This window comes from Myotis myotis, unplaced genomic scaffold (assembly GCF_014108235.1).
Source record: "Myotis myotis isolate mMyoMyo1 unplaced genomic scaffold, mMyoMyo1.p scaffold_m19_p_3, whole genome shotgun sequence".
Lineage (NCBI taxonomy): Eukaryota > Metazoa > Chordata > Mammalia > Chiroptera > Vespertilionidae > Myotis > Myotis myotis.
In genome coordinates, this window is record NW_023416335.1 from 176,343,207 (window position 1) to 176,355,356 (window position 12,150).

The 12,150-nt window shown below is 39.5% G+C and overlaps 1 protein-coding gene across 1 annotated transcript in view; it reads right to left on the reverse strand.

The window, feature by feature from the left end:
• Positions 1 to 10,654, reverse strand: part of FAR2 (fatty acyl-CoA reductase 2) — a 142,218-nt gene extending 131,564 nt beyond the window's left edge. The window contains exons 1-2 of the mRNA XM_036296700.1: positions 10,495 to 10,654; positions 3,554 to 3,617 (exon numbers count right to left, since the gene is read on the reverse strand). The gene's annotated coding sequence lies outside the window, so the exon portion shown is untranslated. The remainder of the gene's footprint in view (positions 1 to 3,553; positions 3,618 to 10,494) is intronic.
• Between the last annotated feature and the right edge of the window lie 1,496 nt (positions 10,655 to 12,150).

Below are 12,150 nucleotides of genomic sequence, written 5' to 3' on the forward strand. Positions count from 1 at the left end.
TCTCCTCGTTTTTTAATGGGTGGGTGAGGGGAAAGGGAACAGGAACGGCGCCCCTCTCCGGTCTGGAAAAGGAGAAAAAGAGGAGAGGACGGAGAGGGGATAGAGACAGACAGACACGGGGTCAAAGGCTCTGGTCTGAACGCTTGGAGGACACGTTTCCCCAGCCACCCTAACAGGATGGGCAGCCCCAAATCCGAGTTGACTCAGCTCGTCTCTTCTGCACGCGCCCCCCGCCCCCCAAGAGGGATGCTTTGTATCTATCTGCTCCAAACTCTGCTAGGCGCCCCGCAACGACCCACAGCGCAGGGTTCTTCCGGACACCCAGGAGGGGCTGGAGGCGCGGTTGACTCAGACCTCCCAGGCTTGGAGGACAGAAATCTGCGCGCGGTGCGGGTGGGAGTGGGCAGGTGGATGCAGACTGGAGAGGATAAGATGCTGAAGGAACAGCGGCGGGCTAGCTTTGCTCAGCGGCCCTTCAGGTTCTTCAAAAAGACATTTGGTTTCTTAGCCAGATAGATTTTCGCGGGGGGGGGGGGGGGGGGGATTAGGTGTGGCCATTGGCATCAGGGCGGAGTTGTAGAGGGAAGGACAGGCATGAGAGTGGAGCTGTCACAGGTCTCATCCAGGATGTGCGGAAACCCAGCAAACGCCCAGCCTAATTCCTTGGACAGGTGGAAGGTAAATTCCCGCATAAATATGCTACATTAAGGAAATCCAGAAAGGAATATTGCTCTATAAGCTGTCTTCATTCCCCTCATTACAACGATCGCCATAGATAAAGACATAAAATTCATGAAGGTTAGAATGAACGCAATAAGCTATTTCCTTCATTAAAACAATTTACACCCAATTTGAATTATCTTCTACTGGACTCTCTTCAATTAAATGCATCAAGGAAAGTGTAACCTAAAGACACCTGGCTAGTTTCCTCTGGTGACTGCCTGAAACCAACAGGGAGAGGAAAAGTTAGGACCAAATAAACATACTCTGCTACCCCTCTCCCAACTCAAGAATAAATCTGAATGTGTCCTCAAAACGTGTATGAGAGTACTTGAGAAGACACAGTCACACGTTGGTGAGAACGTGCTGAAACCACTCATCACGTGGCAGGTGGAAGGTAAATTGCTACAACTCTTTGGAAAGCAATTTAGCCCACATTTCCAAGGCATACAATATTTTTAGTCACTTTTTAAAAAATGTTCTCAACAGTAAAAGACTGGTAAACGATTCTCATTTCTTAGAATGCATCCAAAGGAAATAACCCACAAAAAGAGAAATGCCACATGAACAAATTGCAGGTTTGTTATAGCATCTATAATAATAAAAGTGTAATATGCTAATTAGACCGGATAGCCAAACGAACTTCCCGACAACCTTCTGAATGTCATTCCGGACGAAGCCATGGCAGGGCCAGTGCAGAGGCAGTTAGGGGCAATCAGGCAGGCAGGCAGAGTGTTTAGGGGTGATCAGGCAGGCGGGCAGAGTGGTTAGGAGCCAGCAGTCCTGGATTGCGAGAAGGTGCAGGCCAGACTGAGGGACCCCCCCCACCCCCACTGTGCATGAATTTTGTGCATAGAGCCTCTATTTATTAATAAAGGAGAAAATAAAACATACTTTCAGTGGAATATTGATAGGTAAAATGCAACATTATTTTACCTATCAACATTATTATAAAATACAAAATCATAATTTGATTATCACCATTAAAATTACATTTATGTATGGATAATGTATGTATGAGTTTGCTAGGGCTGCCATATCTAACTATACAGGCTGGGCGGCTTAAACAACAGAAAGGTATTGTCTCACAGTTCTAGAGGACAGAGATCCAAGATGGAATTGTCAGCAGGGTTTGTTCCTTTGGAGGATTTTGAGGAAGAATCTGTTTCATGCCTCCCTCCTGATGGGTCTGCTTGTAATCTCTGGCTTTTCTTCACCTGTAGAGGCATAAACCTGATCTTTGTGATCATCTTCACAGGGTGTTCTTCCCTTGTGTGTGTGTCTGTGTTGAAATTTCCCCTTTGTAAGAAGACCCGATTCATATTGAATTAGGGCTTACCCTAATGGTCTCCTCTGAATTTATTACGTCTTCCACATTTCTGTTTCCAAATAAGGCCGCATTCTGAGGGTTAGGACTTCAGCGTGTAATTCGGTGGTGGTGGGAGAGGGGGAGCAAAGTCTAGGGGGAAGGGCAGTCTCCAGGGTTTTATCTCAAAACCACTATTGCTGAAGGTCAATGTTGAGAAATACATTATTACAATAACTGACATCTGCTTTCAAAGTCTTCTCTACCTCACCATTGCTTAATGATTTACCATTTTATTCAACCTCATAAAATGAATGTTTCTTTGCAAATCTGCCTGGAAGATTTTATTTAATATGCAAAATACTTACAAAATGTGCTAGACCTAATATAATATGTCAGATCATTCAAATGACATGTTAAAGTTGGAGACTGTGAATAAATACAGTGTTCCAAAAGAATGCCATCATTCCCCATACTATCTCTTTAAGCAAATACTGTTTCTGCCCTGGCCAGTATGGCTCAGTTAGTTGGACATCATCCCATGCATGCCCCAAAGCGTTTCCAGTTAGATTCCTGGTCAGGGCACGTGCCCAGGTTGCAGGCTCAATCCCCAGTAGGAGGCGTGCAGGAGGCAGCTGCTCTCACGTCGTTGTTTCTTTTTCTCCTTCTCCCTTCCTTCCTCTCTAAAAATCAATATAAAAATCTTTAAAAAATAAAATAGTTTAAAAAACATACAAATACCTTTCTGTTGACTGATAGTAGCATGGAAACAAGAGGTTTGATTTTGATCTACAGTAGAATCAAAAAAATATGGTGTTCTGGAACTAGAAAGCTAGTTCTTTGGGCCCACTGTCTTACGTTATAGTGGTGAAGACTAGACTTTGTGTCTTGTCTAAGGTCACTTTATTAGTTTTAGATTTTCCCATAACCAATTGCCATAAAGTTGGTGTTTTAAAACAATATCCATTTATTATCTCAAAGTTCTGTAAGCCAGTCTTCTGGACACAGTGTAACTGAGTTATTCGTCCAGGGTCTCACAAGGCTGAAATAACAATGTCACCCCAGACCCTGATCTCACCTGTGGCTAGGGGTGCTTTTCTGAGCTCCTCATTGGTTGGTGGCAGGATTTAGTTCCTTGCAGCTACAGGACGGAGGGCTCATTTTCTCACTGGCTCTTGGTGAGGGTTTTCTTTCAATGCCTAGAGGCCATCCTTTCTCTGGTCTTATCCCTGTGCTCTCTCTCACATCATGGTTGGTTGCTTCTTTAAAACCAGCAGAAGAAAATATCTCTTTCCCTCTTGAAATCTCTGACCCTTTGTAAGGGCTGCAACCTGGGATCATCTCGCTTTTGATGAACTCAAAATCAACTGATTTGGGGCCTTCACTTTCATCACAAAAACAATGACAGGAGTGAAACCCATCATAGGCACAGCCCCATCCCTTGTAGAGGAAAGGATTCTACAGAACACATCCACTACCGTGCGGCGACCCGGGGCTGGCTTAGAATTGGGCCATCTTATCACTGACCTCGGTGGCAGGTGGTAGCATCAGCGGTAGCAGTGTTGTTTCCTACTTTATTGAAGAGAATCTCCTGCATAAGAAAAAAAAAATTATTTTCATTATCTGCCCATTATACGAAGCAGATAGTTATGGATTTTCATGGGTTTTTTTTTTTTTTTTCTTGATTCCTTTCCCCTACAGAGATATACAGGTCTTTGAAAGTTACATAACATCTTCATTCACAATTGTAAAAGTGTAACAGGTGAAGACTAAACTGCTATTTTCCAAATCTAAGTGCAATGCATTCTGAGCTGATGGCTCCTTAAGCCTTGCATCATAAACATCAAGAGTCTTTTGAGAATGCTATTGAGAATTCTTTTGAGAATCCTGTCTTGAGAATGCAGTAGAGTTGCAGCTGAATTAACTAAAGGACATCCTCTCTATTGACTATTATGTCGACATTAAAAAGAATAAATTAAAGCTATTCCAGTTGAATTGCAGTAATTTCCAAGCAGTTTAGTTTGTGAGGAAAGTAATACGCTGAAAAACATGTCTAATATGATCTTGTTTCTATTAAACCAAAATCAAATAACTTCGAATAAGCACTTGCATACATAGATATATAGGTCTATGGAGGCCTAGAGAAAAACATGGAGAATGTGTACTGAGTTATTAACATGTTACCTTGATTGGTGAGAAAGGGTCCTGCTACATGTGGGGGAAGTAGGAAGGAGGAAGGAGTACCAGGCAAAGATAGACACAAAAAGAAAGACTAAAATATAAGTTAAGGTATAGTATGATCACATTTATGCATTTATTGAAATTATTTTAAAACATTTTTACTAAAGAAAGAATGCTATGAGCCTCCACTCCCTCCTAACAAGTAAAAAGCTAAGCAAATTGAAAAAATAAACTATCCTTAATTCGTCAGGGCAGTACAGTCACAGGGCAAACTGCTGCCACCAAAATTGGAGAAAGTGACAAGTAGATACAGAAAATCGCAAACAACAGGAACAGAACCCATGAGCAGACACCTCCAAATTACTGGTATCTAGGGAGAAAAACTGAATTGTACTTGACCAATTGCTGGAGGCTCCGCGTGAACAACCTTTAAGTTAAAAACTCCCCCAGTGGAACCTAGTCATGGGGCTGGAGTGGGGAACACTTTTGTGAATTTTACTCCCAGGACCTCTACCACGTCCTCACAGTGAACAGCAAAGAAAAATGCCCTGGTGCTCCCAGCAGGAGGAGGGGAACGTTTGAAATAGCCAGAACATTGTGTCCTTCTTAACCATTTTACCAGAGACTAACCTGGTAGGATTTTATTGGAGCCTAACTTAACTAAGTGAAGGTCGGTTCCCAAATCCAGCCCCCCTCTAGTCATTACCCAAGGGGGGAAATCTGAGAAGCACTTGGGTTGCTCATAGCCAGGGCCATAGGCTCACCAAAAGACTAAGACACAATTTTAGGACTAAAGTGCTTCTCTTCTCCTCAAACCTTACCATTACATCACTAAATACCTATTTACTGCAGTTCCTTTTACCCAGTATTTATGCCCACCCTACAAGAAAAATTACAAGGCACGTTAAAGGCTAAAAGCACATTTTAAAGGCACTGAACAAGTATCAGAACCAGAGTCAAATACGGCAGGACTATTGGAATGATCAGACGAGGAATTTTTAAAAACTATGATTAAAATGCGAAGGGCTTTAATGAATAAAGTAGAAAACATGCAAGAACAGATGAATAATATAAACAAAGATAAAAATTCTAAGAAACTATAAAAATAAATGCTAGGGGAAAAAAACAACTGTAGCAGAAGTGAAGAATGTCTCTGATGGGCTCATTAATGGCCTGGATACAGCTGAGGAAAGACTCTCTGAGCTGGAGGACATGACAACACAAATTCCAAAGTTGAAAAGCAAAGAGGAAAAAAAGACAGAGAAAACCAGAACAGAATGTCAAAGGACTGTGAGACAACTATAAAAGGTGTAACCACAACATGTTGATGAACGATATCAAAGAAGAACTAAATAAATGGAGAGATACTCCATGTTCACGATTAATCAATATTGTCAAGATGTCCATTTTTTCTAGCTTGATCTGTTGATACAATGCCATCTCAAACAAAATTCCAGCAAGATATTTGGTGGATATCTACAAACTGATTCCAAAGATTGTAGACTCAGACTCAGGCTAGGAGAACTCAACATTGGCGAATAACAAAGTTGGAGAACTGACACTGCCCAACTTCAAGAATTACTATGAAGCAAGAGTAATCAAGATAGTGTAGTACCGGTGAAAGAAGTGACAGATAGATCAATGGAACAGAATAGAGAGCCCATAAATAAACCCACATAAATATAGTCAACTGATATTTGTCAAAGGAACAAAGACAATACAATGAAGCAAAGGTAGTCTTTTTCAACAAATGGTGCTAGAACAACTGGACATAAAAATAAAAACAAGAATCTAGACACAGATCTTATATCCTTTACACAAATTAACTAGGAATGGATCACAGACTAAATGTAAACTCATAACTATAAAATACCTAGAAAATAAACAGGGAAAATCTAGATGAGCTTAGGTTTGGAAATTACTTTTTAGATATAACAACATAGGCACAATCCATGGAAGAAATAATTGATAAAATGGACTTCATTAAAACTAAAACATCTGCTCTGCAAAAGACAATATCCAGAAAATGTACAGACAAACCACAGACTGGAAGAAGTATTTGTAAAAGCTATATCTGATAAAGGACTTGTATCTAAAATATTTTTGTTATTATTTAGTTTAAATATACTCCTAAAACTCAATAATAAGAAAATAAACAGCCCAAGATCAAGATATAAGGTATCCTATATAATAAAACTCTAATACGCAAATCAACTGAATGGTCGCTATGATGTGCACTGACCATCAGGGGGCAGATACTCAATGCAGGAGCTGCCCCCTGGTGGTCAGTGCGCTCCCACAGAGGGAGCACACTCAGCCAGAAGCCAGGCTCACAGCTGGCGAGTGCAGCGGCGGTGGCGAGAGCCTCTCCCTCCTTCGTGGCACTAAGGACCCCTCGGGGGATGTCCGACTGCTGGCTTAGACCCGCACCCCAGGGAACTGGAGTGGGCCTAAGCCAGCAGTCAGACATCCCCTGAGGGGTCCTAGACTGCAAGAGGGCGAAAGCCGGGCTGAGGGACCCACCTCAGTGTACGAATGTCCTGCACCAGGCCTCTAGTAATATTACTATAAGTTTTTCTCTTCTTTTTTTTCTGTGATCACTGGGAGTGGGTAGTCTCTATGATTCATGATGGCTTAATATAGGTTTTGATTAAAGAAGACCACTGAGCTTATTCTTATAGATGTTTGATGGTTTGGGCAATGATGGTCCATTCCACAGCACCAATTCTGCCTAACAAGTGATCCACTAAGCACTCTCATTTTTGGGGCATGCAATGCAGCTGGGATTAAAGAAGCCCACTCCTAATAACCTCCTATAACCTGTTGGAGTTTGAAAATAGGCATGAAGAGGAAGGGTCAAAGAGGCACGTCCCCCACCAGTGCAAGCTGTTCGGTATTGCAGCAGGTTACAATGAATATATCCTGACCTGAGCCTGTATTTCCCAGGCCTAGAATTCCAATAGATGAGTGGATACCAAGATAAAACATCACCTTTTGTCCTCCATAACTTAGGTTAGGACAAAACTTAGGTTAGGGTGAGAATTGCTATTAAATTTATATCCACATAATCTTTTACAGTCTTCCTTTAATAGCTTTTCTAAGCAGGAAAACTGAAGTTTTCAGCTGTTTGCTTAATAATTAACATGTTATCCTCTGAATTTCAAATACTCAGAGGCATGCTCTATTTCTATAATTATCTTCATCTCCATACTTTTTCATATTACTAAGGCCATCTAACTGTAGTGTTTGGCACATGTAAGTAAAATCAAATGCCATTCCTATCTACATTTTCCCAAATAAATATTATCAATTTTTTTTCCCAAAGGGAATATAGCTATGCAAAGTAAAAAAAAAAAAGTTACTTGCATCCTGTAAAATATTAAGTATGAATCAGTTTGGGGTAAAAATTCTGCCAATTTTGTTTTCAAATTTTCAATCAGTCAGTTGTCATCATGATCAGGTGCTAGATAGTGTGTAAGGTGATGATCAGTTTCCCTCTTTGAGAACTGCCCCTGAAGCATAAGGGTGATCCTTCATCAACCATCGTTTGTTCATTCATTCATTCATTCATTCATTCATTCATTCATTCACAAATATTCATGGACTGATTGCTATATATCAGGCACTGTGCCAGTTTTGAAACTGAGACAAAAGAATCAAAATCTCTTCCCTCTTATAGATTATAGCTGGAGAGAGTAGAAGACAGAGATTAAACAAACTCCAAAGTAAACATCTGGTTACAGATTGAGATAAGTGCTATGAGGTATAGAATGGAACTCTGTGAGAGTAACAGGGGAAACCTGTTTTAGATGTGGATGAAGGTAAAACTCTGTCAATTGACATTTTGGTTGATATGTAAAGAATGAGAAGGAGTGATGGGGAAAGTTCTAGGCAAGAGAACAAGTATAAAGATCTCAACGGACAGTGTATTTGGGTAACAGGGTATGTGGTTTGAGCAAATTCAGAGAACAGGTAGGCTCCAGATGAAATAAGATCTTGTAGGTCCTGGTAGGATATTTGGGCCTAAAGGGAAGTAACAGTGCTATGGAAGGGTTTTAAAAAAGATTTTGAGAGCCTACCTTTAGTGATTGAAACTGATTCATTCAAGGATAATCACCTGACCTTAGCAAGCCAATCAGGTTTTTCCTTCCAGAAATGTGAAAATTTTGACCCAAAAGACACAGACTCAAAGTTTCTGGAACCTCAGTAACTCTAGACAGCATTCTAGAAAATCCGTGAATTTTTGCTACTGGGTCTTTAGAATTTTCTAAGTTCCTGTCCTTTTATCTATTTTGGATTCTGATATATATATATATATATATATATATATATATATATATATATATATATATCTCAGTATTCTAAGAAAAGTTATTTATCATTAATTATTATTATTTTGTTCAAGTTAAGTAGATTTCATTTACTTTCATTTTAAAAAGCCTTAACTGCTGTAGCTGGTTTGGCTCAGTGGACAGAGCGTTAGCCTGTGGACTGAAGAGTCTGGGTTCGATTCTGGTCAAGGGCACATGCCTGGGTTGCAGGCTTGATCTCCAGTAGGGGGCATGCAGGAAGCAGCCAATCAATGATTCTCTCTCATCATTGATATTTCTCTCTCTCTCTCTCTCTCTCCCTCTCCCTCTCCCCCTTCCTCTCTGAAATCAATAAAAATATATTTTTTAAAAATAAAAAAGCCTCAACTAATATAACTTACCAGTTGACAATTTTCTGCAGTTTCTATTGTATTTTATTATTACTTTGAGATGTCTAACCCAAAGACCAAATATAGAAGAAAGATGAATTGAGAGGATAATAATTTTTTAAATATATGTATGTTTTAAATATATTTTATTGATTTTTTACGGAGAGGAAGGGAGAAGGATAGAGAGTTAGAAACATCAATGACAGAGAAACATTGATCAGCTGCCTCCTGTACACCTCCTACTGGGGATGTGCCCACAACCAAGGTACATGCCCTTGACTGTAATTGAACCTGGGACCTTTCAGTCCGCAGGCCAATGCTCTATCCACTGAGCCAAACCGGTCAGGGTTTAAAATATATTTTTATTGATTTCAGGGAGAAATGGAGAGGGAGAGAGAGAAACATCAATGATGTAAGAGAATCATTGATTGGCTGCCTCCTGCACGCCCCCTACTGGGGATCAAGCCCACAACCCAGGCATGTTCCCTTGGCTGGAATCAGACCTGGGACTTGTCAGTCTGCAGGCTGATGCTCTATCTACTGAGCCAAACCAGCTAGGGCAAGAGGATAATAATTTTAATAATATTTCTGGTCACCATTTTTGCTTTGTTGATCAAATAATATTTGAAGTTTTTTTTATTAAGCATACTGGATACACTTAGATCCTTAAAAAACAAAGATACCACTCAACTAAATCTGGAAAGGAAAAGGAAAAGGTTAAAGATTAGAGATGGCTTTTTCTTTTCCTCTTTCAATTGCTTTAGTAAAATTTCTGGTTGTAAGAGAACAGTGGTATTATCAAAAGCCCTGCGTGTTTTTAAACAAGACAGTCCATGTCCTACAAGGACTTTCTGTTAAACCTTAAATCAACAGGCTCCAAATTGGGTAGAATTGAGTCATGTGCAAACATAGCACTAAATCTTTGTTCTTTAGCAATTCTGTGCCCTCTTTCTTGGAGGATTTTGAAAGTCTAGTGTGAAAGAAATATGTTACAAATCAAGCATTTATCAGGATTAAGCAGAGTGAACACTCCCTTGGGAGGTTCTTAGGAGACAAGAGCTTGAAATAAAAAGATAAATTTGAAATTCAAAGCAAAATACTGCATTATTTCAATTATTTCAGCATTAATGTGGAATTCATTATTTATGAAAATGTGGACAAAAAAAGTTTACAACTTTAATATGATCTTCTGAATTTAATATTAAAAGAGAAGTAAACAAGTCTAGTTTCTCTTTCTCCCTCGCTTGCTTTTGTTTTCGCCCTTGCTCTCATTCTCTCTTTTCTCACTTGTAAAAACAGAACTGATAATGCTAACTCGATAATCTTTCAATGATCACTAAATGAGAAAGATGTATGTAATAATGAACAATAAAGTATATAAACTATATTAGCTTCTCATTGGAAATTCTGCCCCCCCCCTTTTTTTTTCTTTCTGGACAATTAAAAATTGTATGAAATGAATTGTGGATATAGTGATTAGGAGATTTAATTTAGAAACAGAATTACATAGTTTATAAAAAAATCAAAACAAATGCTTATTATTAAACACAAAATGAGCCTATAGAAATAAAAGACATAAAATACTCACAGCAATTGATCTTGTTAATAGCTGTTTCTTCACTTTGAACTATATTCTTTTACTGTTGATTGGTGTCCTTATTAGGGACTATGCAGACCAGAGTGATATTTTCCTTCCTGGAAGTAACTTCAAGAACAAAAGATCCAGCATAGTCACAGCTTGTCATTTCCCCAGCTTCACCAAACCCAGAATGCAAGTCCTGAGTACAATTGTTAAATAAATCAAACTGAAAGAGCTTAACCATAATTCAATTGAGCAATTTGCTCATCTTGGTGTACAATTGGCAATTGGCTAACTTTAGCTGTGATGTGTGGCAGAAGCTATACAGTGCCTAAGACTCCTCTGTAGAGAGAAATGGGCTGGTGAAGTCAATTTTTTAAAAAGCAAATAGTTAAAAAATTTAACAACCATTTACATAATGTTTACCATGTTCATAGCTCTAAGGACATAATACATTTAATTCATTTAATTCTTATTAAAACCCTATGCAGAAGGTACTATGATTATTCCCAGTTTATAGATTGAGAAAATGAGGCACAATGATGCATCTTGTCAAAGTCACTGTTGAATGAATTTTGTTAGTGCTCCTCATTTTACTTATCGTTCCCGTAGAACAAATGTCTATTAATCCTTGTAATTTTTCTGGGTACAGTTTACTTCCAGTAGATTTTACTAAGGGACATTTTGTCACCTTCCCAGATAGAGGGACCATAAGGGTGGTGTTTGGTACCAAAAGAGAGGGGAGAGCAATATTTACCTAGGTCCTAGGCTCTAGGACCTAGGGGATTATTGTAAGGAGCAAATGTAAGCTATTTTTCCCCAACTTTACTGAGATACAATTAACAAATAATTGTAGTATGTTTAAAGTATATGGTGTAATGATTTAATATATAAGGTGTCCCAAAAATGTATATATACACTTTGAAGAATTATAAAGGCAGTGTTTATTAAAATACATTTAATTTTCAAAATTGAGCTACCAGCTGTTAAAGTGTGTATACATGTTTTTGGGACACCCTGTATATACACTGTGAAAGGATTACCACCATGGAGTTAACACAGCAATCACCTCACATGTCTATTTACTTATTTAATTAGGTGAGAACATGAGTTCTACCCTCTTGGCAAATTTTAATTACATGATACACTATTATAAACTGTAGTCACCTGGTATACATTAGAGTCTCAGACCTTATTCATCTTATAACTGAAAGTTTGTACTCTTTTACCAACCTCACCCTGTTTTCCCAGCCCCTCCTGGAAAGCACCATTGTCTTGATTTCTATGAGCTTGACTTTTTTTTTTTTTTAGAGTCCACATAAATGTGATGGCATACTTGTCTTTCTGTGTCTCACTTATTTCACGTAGCAAAATGCCCGCTTGGTTTATCCATGTTGTCCCAAATGGCAGGATTTCCTTCTTTTTAAAAGCTAAATAATGTTCCATTATATACATACTAAAGGCCCGGTGCACAAAAATTTGTGCACTCGGGGGGAGGGGGGGTCCCTCAGCCCGGCCTGTGCCCTCTCGCAGTCTGGGACCCCTCGGGAGATAACGACCTGCTGACTTAGGCCTGCTCCCGGGTGGCAGAGGGCAGGCCCAATCCCAAGGTGCAGCCCCTGGTCGGGCTCAGAGCAGGGCTGACTGGGGAGTTGGGGCGCTGCC